This window comes from Peromyscus maniculatus, chromosome X, assembly GCF_049852395.1.
Source record: "Peromyscus maniculatus bairdii isolate BWxNUB_F1_BW_parent chromosome X, HU_Pman_BW_mat_3.1, whole genome shotgun sequence".
Taxonomy (NCBI): Eukaryota; Metazoa; Chordata; class Mammalia; order Rodentia; family Cricetidae; genus Peromyscus; species Peromyscus maniculatus.
In genome coordinates, this window is record NC_134875.1 from 130,809,167 (window position 1) to 130,823,933 (window position 14,767).

At 47.1% G+C, this 14,767-nt stretch overlaps 1 long non-coding RNA gene across 4 annotated transcripts; it reads right to left on the reverse strand.

The window, feature by feature from the left end:
* Window positions 1-4,068: 4,068 nt before the first annotated feature.
* Window positions 4,069-14,556, reverse strand: LOC121825862 (uncharacterized). 4 transcript variants are annotated; one of them, XR_013048295.1, is made up of 7 exons: window positions 14,356-14,556; window positions 13,518-13,796; window positions 11,376-11,459; window positions 10,248-10,392; window positions 8,675-8,943; window positions 7,423-7,826; window positions 4,069-5,478 (listed from the first exon to the last, which is right to left on the reverse strand). It is a non-coding gene; the product is annotated as an uncharacterized LOC121825862 (long non-coding RNA). The 4 variants fall into 4 exon arrangements; XR_013048296.1 differs by having other exon boundaries at window positions 13,518-13,690; window positions 14,356-14,555; XR_013048294.1 differs by lacking the exon at window positions 14,356-14,556 and having other exon boundaries at window positions 13,518-14,252.
* Between the last annotated feature and the right edge of the window lie 211 nt (window positions 14,557-14,767).

Consider the following 14,767-nt stretch of genomic DNA (forward strand, 5'->3'; position numbering starts at 1 on the left):
TCCTCCTGCAATGTAGCATGAAGTAAACCTCCCCAAACAGTGCCACCAACTGGGGACCAAGACTTCAAATATCCAAGACTTTTGGGGACATTTTTTCATTCAAACTACTGTACCTGCTGAGGCCTCTTGCCAGCCCCACATACTGTTTTATAAACACTAAAGGATGTGGAACTGAATGTGGTGGTAGAGGCCACGGAAGTGACATGGATGGGATGGGGCACAATGGCCCCATCTCGGGTTGGAGCTGATGTCCCCAAGTCTAGTTTAGTCGGGGGCAGAAGTGAGAGAGTCCACAACCCCAGTAACTGGAACTGGTTAGGAAGCTCCTGTAATGCGGCTCTGATCACAGCAGGAACAGCATGTTATCTAGACTCCCAAAGAGCTTGTTCTCTTCTAGAAGGCCTGAAAGTGAAGACCCAGTCTGGGCGGGAGGACCAGAGCTGCTGGAAAAATTGAAGTCTACAGGAGACAGTGGAGCTCTCGCGTAGATCAGGAAATACAAGTTAAGAGGCTTGCTCTCAAAATGGAGCCTATGTGACTCATTAGCTGGGTGGACTCAGTGTGGTGGCACAGTGGTCTCCCTCAAGGGAGAGCCTCTTGCTTTGGCTGCTATTAGGAGAGCCGTTGGCAGATAGCTGTCAGTTGTGTGTAGGGTACCTTTGGGGTCTGCCTCAGCTTCAGAGAGCAGTTCATCTTCATCATAACCTTTGAGGGGGTGGTCTCTATTCTTTGATGGATGGTTGCTAGAGCACAGAAGTCTGGACATCTTGAGACAGCTGGGAAAGGCCATTCTCTCCCCATAGTTTCCTGTGGGGATGACCAAGGCTGACCTTGGGTTTGTATCATGGCCATCTGACCTCTTTCCTCTTTCTTCTCCTCTTTCCAAGGGTATTTCACCGATCTCCAGGGCTGCAGCAACTTGAATGTGTCTCCCCAAAGCTCTAGTGTTCGCTGAGTTCAATAGACACAGGCATGTACACATGCCCATAATTCTAGCACTCAGGAAGCTGAGGCAGAAGAACCATGGATTTGAGGGCAGCCCATGCTACATAGTGAGTCCCTGTCTCAAACCAACCAACCAACCAACCAACCAACCAACCAACCAACCAACCAACAAACAAACACCCCCCAACTCAAAACAAAACAAAACAACTTCTTGTGTTGGGAACTTGTTTCTCAAATTCCTGTGTTGATGGCATTTGGAGGGGAGACCTCTGGAAAGTAATATCAGATGAGATCATGAGGATAGGGCATCCTTGGTGACTTTATAAGAACAGGAAGAGAGACTTCACCTAGGAGGGCTGTTCTAGGTGATGCTCTGTGTCATGCTATAACACACCATGATATCCTTCAGCAGATGCTAAGACTGTGATCTTAGACTTTCTAGCCTCCAGAACCATGAACTACATAAACCTTTATTCTTTGTAAATTCCCCAGTCTCTGGGATTTTATTGCAGTAACTGAAAATGGACTAAGACATACATACTCATCTCTGACTCGGGGCTTCCTTCTCAAAGAACCCAACTTGGAAGATGCAGGCAAGTTAATTTGTTTACCAAACCCCCAGCTTCCTTCCTGGGGGCTTATTTTGTGCTCTAACTGATTCACCATAGTCACAGACCAGTTCCCAGGGAGCCACCCAGTCAATACTGGGGCAGTGCTCTGTTAACTGTTTTTTATTAACTACAGTGGCTGCACCTTAAGCAACAGCTTTGGCCGCAAGGGCTGCAGCCTGAGGGGTTTCTGTTCCCTCAGGCACTGACTCTTTCAAAGCTACTAAGGGAAACTTGATCTACAATCAACGAACTCAGGATTCAATGGTTTAGGTGGAATTCTGCTCCCTCAGAGAGGCTGAATAGCAAGTAGCTAACCTTCTCCCTTTGCTGGCATCTTCCAAAAACCCAGCGTCCTTCTCTCAGCCTCTACTTAAAACACTCTTGCTTCACATGGTTCCTTCCTACCACTTCCTGTCAGCTACTTGCTGACTCAGCCTTCTGCTCACAGGTTAATTTTATTTAATCAAACACATCTTTGAATTGTTAACAAAAGCAGTGGGAAAAAATGCAACACACGTTTAAAATAATATTCCCCAACAGTGCCCATCAGTATGCCCAGATGCTAGGACTCGATGATGACTGGAAACACCACACCTCACTGAGTGTTCCTAGGCTATGCATACATCTAGAAAGGTGTCTGATGTAAGCCAGAGTCCCTCCTGATGTTCAAGGCTGCTAGTTCAACTTGGCCAGTTCCATGGGACAGTGGTCCACAGCCCTGAAGGTCGGGATGGGGAGGCCTAAGTCCTTGGGGCTGAGAAAGCTTCTCTGAAAGAGGCACTTCTAAGTTTTTTGAGCCCCAGGAGGTAGCGACAGGGGAACTGTTGTCTTCATGGTGGGCACAGCAGAACCCTGGCCTCTCTAAGGGCCACAACATATCATATCTGTTTTGTCAAGGAAGGCCTTTCTTTGTTAGTGGGGTGGTACGAATCCCCCTCCCCCGGAACAGTGGCGCCAGCCCTCAGTCCCATCCAGAGCACACAGGGCAGGCTGCTTTCCTTTTCTGTCCCAGCACTGGCTATGACCTCTCAAAACTAATCCAGGTGTTTTGTTTTGGATTTGGGTTTTTGAGACAGGGTCTTGTGTAGCCCAGGCTGGCCTTGACCTCACTGGATAGCACAGGATGACCTTGAACTTCTGATCCTCTCGCCTTTGCCTTCTGTGTGCTGGGATTACTAGTCATGACTAGTTGTTTTAATACGCAATTGATTATGCTGCTGGTTTTTGCTCATTTGTTTTTTACTATTACCTTACCACAAATTAGAATCACCTGTGGTGGGGGGAGCAACCCTGAAGAAGTGTCCTGATTGCCTTGATTACGGTGGGAAGACCCGCCCCCCTGCCGTAGGTGACACCTTCCGGTAGCAGCCCGGATGAAAGGGGGAGTTCCGGAAGGAAGCTCGCCTTTTGCTGGCTTGACTTGCCCTCCCTGCCACTTGACGTGCCTAGTTGCTGCTGCGACATAGCCCAAGTCACTTACGTGCACTGACAGTTCAGAGGAAAATGTCCTTCTTGGAGGGAGCCTCCGGTAAAACCCCAGGCTTGGCTTTTCCTCCACGAGAACTACTAGCCAGCATGTGGCCACTGAGCCCTTGAAACTGTGGCTGCTCTGAACGGTGATATAAAATACATCTCAGATTCCCAAGGGCACAAGCACCAAATATAGGTGGTCTCATTAGTAACGGTTCGCGTGGATCACAGGTTGAACGATACTATTTTGGATCTATTGGGTTAAGTAAAACTTAGTTTCACTTGTTTTTACATCTTGACAAACTATGGCCGTTAGGACTCTTGGGCTCAGTCAGTGGGCTGCGTGGTAGCTGTACTGGCCAGTGCAATTGCACGTCCCTTTCCCCTCATTTATTTCAGTTCAGACATCTGTGGCACAGGCCAGCAGTGCCCAGCCCAGGCTGGCATTTGCACAGTGCTGAGTGCCGCTGGGAAGCCTTGCTGCTCAAACCTGAACCTCTGCACACCCACTTTAGCTAGGGATCAGTGGATCCTAGCACTGAGGGAGCTGCCCTGTGATACTTGGACCAGGTCACCAAGGCCACCCGTTCCCTCCAGACTGGAGCCTCAGGGTCTGCCTTTGGGTTATCTGTAGCATTTAGCTGTCTCAAATCAGAACTTTTTTGTGTGCATTTATTTAATTTTCATCAGCTCCATACATGTATACTACACATTGTGATCATATTCTCCAACCCCCATGAAAGCCTTTAAAACAAACAAACCCCAAACAACAACAATAACAAACACAAAAGAAGACCATAGAATTTTTAGGAGGTAAGCCTAGAAGGCAGAAGTAGGTCACTAGGGGCAGGTCTACGTATGTGTGTGTGTGGGGGGAGGGTGGGGGCAGGTGTTGTCACGATGCACATGTGGAGGTCAGAGGACAGCTTTCCAGAGTGGGGTCTCTCCTTCCATCATGTGGATTCGGGGCACTGAACTCAGGTCATCAGGCTCTGTGGCAAGGATCTTTACCTGTTGAACCATCCTGCCAGCCTAAGGAAAGTTTTTGTTTTTGTTTTTTAAATACTAGGGAAAAAAGACAAAAAAAGGAAAAGAAGAAAGTAAAGCAATTTGGTTACTGGGCAAAGATATGAGGAAAGAGGGCAAGTGAGGATTCCATCAGGCCCTGGATGAGGCTGGGCTGCTTTAGAGCATCATTATGGGGAAGGCCAGCAAGGAAAGATCCTTTGAAACCATCTGTTTCTGCAAAAGGGCCAGGTGCCACCCTGACAGATGGGCACCAGAACTAGCTAGGCATGGAGCCAGCTAGTTCTTGGCCAAATGGCAGAGAGTCTCTTAGCTCGTGTGAGCACCACCCACGCCTGGCCAAGATGTGCCCACAGGGGCACATGACTTACATCATTCTGCCTTTCGAGGCAGAGTTCAGTGGGGTGCTTAAACCTTACATGAAGGCAACTGTCAGGAAGTGGGCAGAAATGCTGGACTTTGTCCACTCTTTGCAGCTTAGAAAGGGGAACACTTCCTTTACACCCTTGGAAACTGCCTGTTACAGCAGAATCAAACATTTCCCATAGCAGTTTTCTATATTTCATAATAATGTAAAGTGGTCTCCTCTAAACCACAGGGTTACAGGACCCCCCGAATGGATTCCCCAAACTGCAGCTAGTACCCAACCATAACCACACTGCGTTTTTTCTATATACACATATCTATGATAAGTTTAGTCAGTTAATTTTTGCCGCTGAGGATGATCCCACACGTCTGATCCCCCCATGTTTACCTCCCAAGCCCTGGGATTATAGGTACGCACCACCACACTTGGTTTACACAGGCTGGGGATTGAAATCAGAGCTTAGCGCCTGCTAGGCAAGCATGCTGGAAGCTGAGCTGCAGACCCAGCCAGTTAATGAATCTTTTAATGCTGCTTTTTTTGGGGGAGGGCAGTATTGGGGATTGCAACCAGGGTCTTGCACACACTAGGTTCTATGTTCCACCACCCATGCATCTTAAAATAACTTGATTTCCTTTAATGTTAAATTTTCTTTATGGTGCCGTGAAGTCCATCAAATATAATTTAGGATTGTTTTTACTATGTCACTTACCACTTCCATCACTGTAGATCAATAAACATATGAGCATATTATTTTGAACATGCTGAGACATTATCTCAAATGTTTTCTGAGTATTTTAGCATAATTGTAAGGGAAGTCCTTTGGGGGCCAATGTTGGCATTTTCATAAATACAAAGTATAATTTATGACACAAGCTTTGGACTCCAAAGTCTTATTTTAAACTCTGTTGTCTCCTTACTAGTAGGTGGCCTTGGGCAAGCTGGAATTTTGGGTCCACATTGATAAGGTGGCTCCATTCTGACCTTTTCCAGATTCCTGGGGGTTCTTGTACAAATCCATAAGGTCCACATGCATAACATCCCTTTGGCAACTCTGAAGTTCTGTGAAATGACAGTTATTGGGGAGTCAGTGGAGCAAGCCCCCTTGAAAACGACATTTATGCCTGTCCTAAGGAACTTTTGACCAAAACAGGCTAATATAAAGTGACCAATTAAGCAAATGAAGACCTAACAACACACCCTATGTTCCGAGCCTTTTCTACTGAGTCTTTGGAACAAATTCCTTTTAAGGGGACAATTCTAGGTCAGAGGGAATATATTGTTAGTCCCATACAAACAAGATGCAACTACTAATTTAATTTTAAACATTGGAGAATTTTGCCCCCAGGAGTGCATTTGTGTGTGTGTGGGGGGGGGTATGTGGTGCATTTGAGATTGAACCCAGGGCCTTACACATGTTAGGCAATCATTTTGCTATTGAGCTGTTTCCCGAACAAGAGTGGTTTGTGTATGTGTCTGTCTGCATGCATGCCCTACATGTGTGCCTAGGTGTGCTTACCTATGTATGTGTGTGCATGTTGAGGCCAGAAATTGACTTCTCCACCTTATTCTTTTGGGACAGGATCACTCACTAAACTTAGAGCTCATGGTTTTGGCTACATTGGATGTCCAGAAAGCCCCCTACACCTGCCTGTTTCTGGGTTCCCCTACTCTTAGCTCTGAGGTTACAGGTGTTCACTGACACACCCAGCTTTTAAGTGGGTATGGGGATTTGAACTCAGGTCCTCCGGCTTGCACAGAAAGCACTCTACCCACCGAACCATTCCCAAGCTCCAAGAGTGCCTTCTTTAATCTAAGTGTATTTGAATAAGAATTCTATATGAATAGAACGTATATCTTAAGACAGGAAAGTGAGAACTAGTTTACGCTACATAGAACGTCCAAGTGATTCAAATATACCCAGCTCTACCATTTAGGCAGGATCAGTGAATCTGTTTCCAGAGCCATCTGTAGGGTAATGTTGAGTCGCCTTAAAAATGGACTTTTTTTTTTACATGTATTTGTGTGTGCATGTGTGTGTGTGGGCCTGGTCCATGATTCCTATGTGCAAGCCCAAAATCGCCTTGCAGGAATTGGTTCTCCGTCCACTGTGTGGGTTTCAGGGATTGCACACAGGCACCTTTACCCACTGAACAGCTCATCTACCTGCCCCTGTCTACTTTTTTTTTTTTTTTTTTTTAAATTTTTTTTTTGGTTTTTCGAGACAGGGTTTCTCTGTGTAGCTTTGCGCCTTTCCTGGGACTCACTTGGTAGTCCAGGCTGGCCTCGAACTCACAGAGATCCACCTGGCTCTGCCTCCCGAGTGCTGGGATTAAAGGCGTGCGCCACCACCGCCCGGCATCCCTGTCTACTTTTTAATGGCTCGCTGACCATTCCGCCACCTCACGAAGGCCTGGGCATTTGGATTGCTGAGGTTCTGAATAGCTGCCACTTTCAGTACTTTCAGGCAGGTGACCCAAGTCTGTTCCCAAAGGAGTCACAGCCTGACTTTTTTCATCACTGTGGTAGTTTGAATGTAATTGACCTCCATAAGCTCACATGGAGTGGCACTCTAAGGAGGTCTGGCCTTGCTGGAGTAGGTGTGATCTTGTTGGAGGAAGTACATCACTGTGGAGGTGGCCTTTGAGGTCTTCATTCCTCAAGCTATGCCCAGTGTGGACATAGACTTCTGCTGTCTGTGGCTCAAGATGTAGAAATCTCAGCTCCTTCTCCGGCACCATGTCTGCCTGTGCGCTGCCATGTCCTGCCATGACGGTAATGGACTAAACCTCTGAAACTGTAAGCCACCACCTCCAATATTTTCCTTTATAAGAGTTACCATGGAGGGCTGGAGAGATGGCTCAGAGGTTAAGAGCACTGACTGCTCATCCAGAGGTCCTGAGTTCAATTCCCAGCACCCACATGGTGGATCACAACCATCTGTAATGAGATCTCGAACCCTCTTCTATATACATAATAAATAAATAATTAAAAAAAAAGAGTTACCATGGTTGCTGGGCAGTGGTGGCACTTGGGAGAAGGTGGATCTCTGTGAGTTTGAGGCCAGCCTGGACCGTTACACAGAGAAATCTTGTCTCAAAATACCAAAAAAAAAAAAAAAAAAAAAAAGAGTTGCTGAGGTCACAGTGTCCCTTCACAGCACTAGAACCCCTAAGATAATCACTACCAAAGGGACTTTGCCTCCCTCCTTGTCCTCCATTGTCGCAGTTGACTTGGGTTGGGAAATGCGAATGTAGGCTCAGTCACAACTTCCAGCTCAATGACATCTGTGGTATGGCATGTGACTGTCTGTCCTAAGTCCCAGCTTGGAACTGAAGACTTTTGTGTGTTGCCAATTCCACATTAACCTTAATAGTAGGAATGTTAGCGATGATTTCTCCAACTGTAATCTGTAAAAACTAAAAACTAAAACTGTGAGTTTTCCAGCATTATCTAACCCCTGAATTAAAACCCCCATTTCCTGGCTTCCAAAGAGTTTGGCAAAAAATACTTCAGAGAAAGAAAAAAAAAATCGAAAACCAAAGCCCTCCAGTCCGGTGAAGGCCTCGTCAGCCCTCAGTGATTCTCAGAGCTAGGCCCATGTCTTGTTCTGTGACTCCTTTTGGAGCTGTTGGGACTACAAGTCCCAGCAGTTTTCCATGTCATACTCCTGGGATGGAGTGAGCTGGAAGTCAGTGGCCGCTGTGGCTGTACTCTATGATTAGTGGTATTTATGTGAGTATGTGTGTATTTATTTTTGAGGCAGGGTCTCACTCAAACACCAAGGCAATCCTCCTGCTTTAATCTCCCAAGTATTGGGATTGTAGCCATGAACTACCACATAGGGTTTTGCTATGTGGCCCAGACTGGCTACAAATTCATGGTCCACTTACTTCCACATCAAATTTAACTTATAAATTAGTAACATCAAAAAATCAACAACAGCCAGACAGTAGTGACATACGCTTTTAATTCCAGCACTCTGGAGGCAGAGGCAGGAGGATCTGTGAGTTTGAGGCCAGCCTGGGCTACAGAGTGAGTTCCAGGACAGTCAGGGCTACACAAACTGGGGGAAAAGGCAATAACTAATAGCAATGTAGCAAGAGCACAACAGTATACCGAGAGAGAAGCTATTTGGGAGATGGTACGCATCAGTCAGTAATCCCAGGAACTCGGGAGTATCACGTGAGCGTGACTTTGAGATCAGCCCAGGCAATATAGAGACTAGCTCAAGGAAGTAAACGGATTTAAAACTTACGAGTTGTTTATTTCTGTAATTTTCCATTCAATATTATCAAACTTCAGTTGGAAAAGCAATGATTGCTCAGAGAATATTGTGGGCTGGAGGGTGGGGAGAGGCTTCGGTGATTTAATGCGCGGACTGAGTTCTGTTCCCAGCCCCCACACCAGGCGATTCACAACAGCCTATAACTTCAGCTCCAAGGGCTCCGACACCGTCTTCTGGCCTCCGGACAGCTGTACTCATGTGCACATACCCACAGACAGCTACAGAGACGTAAACACATACTAAAAAAGAAAAAGAGAGAGCACGATGGAATTTTATGCACTACATGACATTTGCTAAGAATATCAAAGTAAGTGACCTAGTACACACAAAAGGAGCTACGTGAGGTGACAGACAGGATTGTATACATATGTCAAAACTCCGTGTGTGTCTCATCTTAAATACACACAGTGTTTATCTGTCATTCATACCTCGGCAAAGCCGAGGAAACATTTCTCCATGATCTTTGGTCTAGGAACTATTCTAAGAGGTAGGTGGGTTGGCCTCAACATGGTGTCGTGTATGATTTAATAATGTGACCTTAGGAGTCCTTTTAGAAAAATATTCAAAAGTCACATGTGGGCAAAAAGCTCCTCGTGTGTAACTAGAGACGGCTAATAATACTTGTTCTGGAAACTTCCTTATTTCCTTTCCTGTTTTCTCAAGTTGAATGCATGCATTGATAACATTTGTTTTTGCCTTTGTTTCTTTTCAAGAGGAATCCATCCATGCCTGTGGTAGCTTCTAGATGGCCACAAGGCTCACCCCTCCTTCCATCTGTGCCGTTTCCATGGGACTCTGCAGTGCCCTCTCACAGCGGGTGTGTCAGTCGGTGTCACCCCACTTCTGGATGGTAGCTCAGTCACATGACTTGCTTCAGCTACTGGGCTGCTAATAGCTGTGACAGAGAAGCTCAAAGCGGCTCGTATATTGTGGCTTCTGGCATCTCTAGGATGCATGTCCCAGCTAGCTTGCTGGATGGTGAGGGACGTAGGAGGCAGAGCTGAGTTGAGACCAACTAGGTCAGCCATCTACCAGCTGGCCCCCAACTAGGCATGTCCAATCGAATGCAGGAGCTCTTGCTGTTGCACGTCCCTGGCTTCCAAGTGAATGTTAGGCAGCCTGATGATAGGAACTGCCTGAGACCTCCAAAAACCTAAGGCCTGTATTTGGTCCACAGGAGAAGAGAAATGGGTTTTCAAATGCCCGCACTGGTAATGTTGGTGGAGGAATTGGTGTCTCATTTGTCTCCAATTACAGCAGCCCCATCAGAATCTTAAGTCTACAAATTAAGCCATATTACAAGTACGTATGATTCAATAAAATGACCATCCATCAGATCTTAAAAGCCCCTTTAGAAAAATCTTCAGAACTCATATGAGGGCCCAAAGCACCACATGGGTAACTAGGGCTAGCTAATGTTTATTCTGGAAACTTCCTTATTTCCTGACTTACAGAATTTCCCCCTTGTGAACTCAGCATTCACAGCCTAGGTCCCTAACAAGCATCTCTGCACCCACATAAAAGGCATTTCATAGGTACTCACAGCAAAGTCCTAATTCTTCAATAGTTCAATATTATGTATGTTGTCTCTCCTGATGAATAGAACCCTTTTTCGTCCTGCCATTAACAAACTTGGATTCTCTCAAGTGACTGGAGAGCACTTTGCAAGCCCGAAGTTCCAGAAAAACCTGTTAAGTAATAGCAACAATAAAAGCTTATTAGCCCAGCCGGGCGGTGGTGGCGCACGCCTTTAATCCCAGCACTCGGGAGGCAGAGCCAGGCGGATCGCTGTGAGTTCGAGGCCAGCCTGGGCTACCAAGTGAGCTCCAGGAAAGGCGCAAAACTACACAGAGAAACCCTGTCTCGAAAAAAAACCAAAAAAAAAAAAAAAAAAAATAAAAGCTTATTAGCCATTTCAGACTCTGAATCAAGACTTTCCATCCTTTGCATCCAATTAGACGGGTTATGTTCTTAAGGAACACGTAGAGTTACACCTCTCTTCCCTTCCAGATTGGGAATAGAAACATGGTCAAGACTCTGTAAGAGACCCACAAATGTGCATCTAAATAAAGATGCCTTTGGGATTGCTTTTCGCCACTGCCTTGGTCCCCTGGAGGTTGGGGGTGATGTTAGTAAGAAAGCCCATGTTTGGAGGAAACTCATATATATCAGTTGTTTCAGGGATATTCCCTTTTAAAATTATTTATTATTATTATTATCATACCTGTGTATGATGTGTGTGTGTGTGTGTGTGTGTGTGTGTGTGTGTGTGTGTGTGTGTACACGCCATGACATGAGTGTAGAGGTCAGAGAACAACTTTGTGGAGTGCTTTTTCCCCTTCCACATTTATGTGAGTTTTGGGGATGGAACTCATGTCACCAGGGTTCCGTGGCAAGAGCATCTCACCAGCCCCTAGGGAGAGTTTCCTGTTAAGGCCTCCTTATGCCCTCCTGCAGTATGACGCTGCTACAGAATTATTCCTAAATTACATGGAAATGGGATCCGTGGGCCGCTGAAGAGATGACTTCGGCTTCAAACTGAAATGCTTAGCTCAAGACCCCAGCCTCTCATAAGCCCTGTCCCACCACTCTTACTTAGAGACCTATGTCTGCTTGTTCAGTCGAGTGGTCGGTCACGTGTGACGGGTCCAAGCCAAACCCTGCTACTTACACACTGGCCCGCCTGCCAAGACTTGAGAAGACAGAAAGAACGGAAGGCGCCCAGTCTCCATCTTGATTGCCAGTTGAAGCGATGCTGTTTGGGATATATTGGGTTAAAAACAGGTCAGCATGCCAACCAGTCTCATCTGCTTCTTTTTACCATTTTTTAAAAACTTTGTGACAAGGCCTCAGTAGGTAGCCTAGGCTGGCCAGTAACTTGCATGTAGACCAGGCTGGCCTTGTACTCATAGAAATCTGCCTCTTCCTGCCTCCTGAGCCCTTGGATTAAAGGTGTATGCCACTGTGCCCAGCCTTCTTCTTCTTCTCCTCCTCCTCCTCCTCCTCCTCCTCCTCCTCCTCCTCCTCCTCCTCCTCCTCCTCCTCCTCCTCCTTCTCTCTCTCTCTCTCTCTCTCTCTCTCTCTCTCTCTCTCTCTCTCTCTGTAAGAAAACTATCATTTATGTTCCTGGGGAACAGGAAGAAAGGAAGATCAATATTAGGGTGCGGCAGGACGGTGGATGATCTAGCAGCCTGCCTTCAGGTTGGAAGGCAGGAGGGAGTGAAGAATTAGGGCTGGGAAATGGTTTAGCCAGAGGACCATGCGATCATGAGGACCTGGGTTAGGGTTCTAGCACCCATATAAAAAGCTGGGTGCAGAGGCGTACATCTTAAATATGATTGCTGTTAGTGAGGGGCAGAGACAGGCGATCCCAGGAGCCTGTGGCCAGCCAGTCTAGCTGAACTTGTTAACTATAGGTTCAGTGTGACTTACTATCTTAGAAAATAGAGAGTGACTGAAGACACCCGATGATGTGCACCTCTGGCACCCCCACACCCCTTGTCCCCATTAATCAACAAGTTGGCTTGGAAACCCAGGACAGCCATGTAGTGCGTAGTGGGAGTTTTGTGAACAATAGGCCGCAGAGACAATGGTGGTCCTATAAAATTATGTGAACTGAAAAATTCCCATTGCCTAGTGACATTATAGCCATTGTAGTCTGTGAAAATGCATGCCATGATGTTGGCCTGGGTGACAAAATCAACTAACAATGCAGTTCTCAAAACTTGTCCCTGTCATTAAGTGACACCAACCATACAGCAGCACTCTGGCTTTTGTTGTTGTTGAGACAGGGTTGTTGTGTAGCTCTGTGTAGTCAGACTTTTAGGTCAGGACCATCAGCTCCCTATTAATGACATGGAGATTTATTAATTATGAAAGCTCGGCCTTAGCTTAGGCTTCTTTCTTTCTTTCTTTCTTTCTTTCTTTCTTTCTTTCTTTCTTTCTTTCTTTCTTTCTTTCTTTCTTTCTTTCTTTCTTTCTCTCTCTCTCTCTCTCTCTCTCTCTCTCTCTCTCTCTCTCTCTCTCTTTCTTTCTTTCTTTTTTCCAGACAGGGTTTCTCTGTGTAGCTTTGCACCTTTCCTGGAGCTCACTTGGTAGCTCAGCCTGGCCGCAAACTCACAGAGATCCACCTGGCTCTGCCTCCCCAGTGCTGGGATTAAAGGCGTGCGCCACCACTGCCCGGCGGCTTAGGCTTATTTCTAACTAGCTCTTATAACTTAAATTTACCTATATCTTTGAATCTATGTTCTCTTACGTGGCTCAGTTAACTTAACTCTGTACTGCCCATCCTGCTTCCTCTCCATCTTGCTGGCAACCCTGCCTTTCTTCTTCCCAGCATCCTCCGTGCCTGGAAACCTTACCTAGCTATTGGCCATTCAGCTTTTTATTAAACCAATCAGAGTGACACATCTTCACAGTGTATAAAAAGATGATCCCACAGCAGCTCAGCGAGCCTGAGTTTGCAGCCGTCTTTCTGCAGCCTCCTGAGTAGCTGGGAGCTGGGTTCACAGGCACGAGCTGCAGGGACCACCTCCGCAGCCCTCTGTGAATGAACGAACGAACGAACGAACCAGAGAGCCGGAGTCTTTCCAACACTGTCCCCAGCCTGCCACAGCAAGCAGCCGCTTCCAGTGTGAATAGATCACTGTGACTGGGTTTCGGGGCTTTCGAAATTCTTTGGTGGAGTCTTGTCAAGAGCTGGTAGAATCAGCAGCGGACAGCTGTGGGAATAGAGCCTAGAAGGCACCTAGGGGTGGCATCAAGCTTTTGGATGACCACCTACCACAGTTCAGAAAGGGAGGGCATCCCTTACCTTGCTCACAGTCTCTGTCACACACGGGGTCCCCCAGGGAGCTGAGTCTAATGGCGTTCCATGTGCAGGATTCTTAGTAGTGAGAGTCCACAGCTCCACATTTGAGGGAGAGGAGAAGCCAGCAGCAGGCAGAAGGGGAAGTTACCCCATGATGCAGTCTTTAGGCAAGTCCACTAGGGCAAGTCACAAAGACAGCTGATGTTTGAAACTGGTCCAAGGCGGCGCTAGTTGGTACAGTCCTCACACCTCCTTTTCTGTTCATCACTGGATGTAGGAGCCCTTGGGAGAAAACGGGACCGTGGCCAGAGTGCCTAAGGTACCTCTAAGGACTCGAGAGCCAGGGTCAGGTGTAGACAGGAGACCCTTCTAAAGCAGTCACACCTGACGGGAAGCTCATGGGGCTTGCCTTTTGCCTTTGATCCTTAGTGTGGTTTGCCACCAAGAGTGTCCCTCCCTCAGCCATTTGCCAAGTTCATGGCCTGCCCTCTTGCATGGCAAACTCTCCAAAGAGGTCGGGAAGGTGGTCCGTTCTGTGGGATGTGCTCTGAGCCAGTGGTGCTGGTCTAAATGCCCAGGGCAGCGATGGAGGTGAGGGTTTGCGGAGGTGGTGAGAGCCAGGGTCAGCTTGGAGACTGGATGATTGGACGCAGGAAGGCCGTCACCTCTGCTTCTCCCTCTGTCTTTCTTAGGCGAGTTGATCTTTTTTTTTTTTTTCCAGAGCTGAGGACCGAACCCAGGGCCTATGTGCTTGCTAGGCAAGTGCTCTACCACTGAGCTAAATCCCCAACGCCCCACCCCCTTTTTTTGGCGAGTTGATCTTTTAAAAACCATATATTACCTGTCTCACTCTGCTTCTATTGCTGTGATAAAACACTGGCTCCAAACAGCTCGGGAAGGAAAGGATTTACTTATGTGTCCCAATCACAGTCCACCTATGAAAGGAAGTCAGGACAGGAGCCGGGAGGCAGGCACTGAGGCGGAGGCCATTCCGGAGAGCTGCTTACTGGCTTGCTTCCCCTGTCCTGCCCAGCCTGCTTTTTAACCTTCCAGAACCATCTGCTTAGGGGTGGCACAGCCCTCAGTGGACTGTGCCCTCCCACATCAATCATTAATGGAGAAAATGCCCTATAGACTTCCCCACAGGCCAGTCTGACGGGGCGTTTGTCAGCTGATCTTCCTTCCCTCTTCTCGAGTTGACGGAAAGTAAACATCACATTACATTTGTGCATTGTGTGGCGGGGAGGCATGCC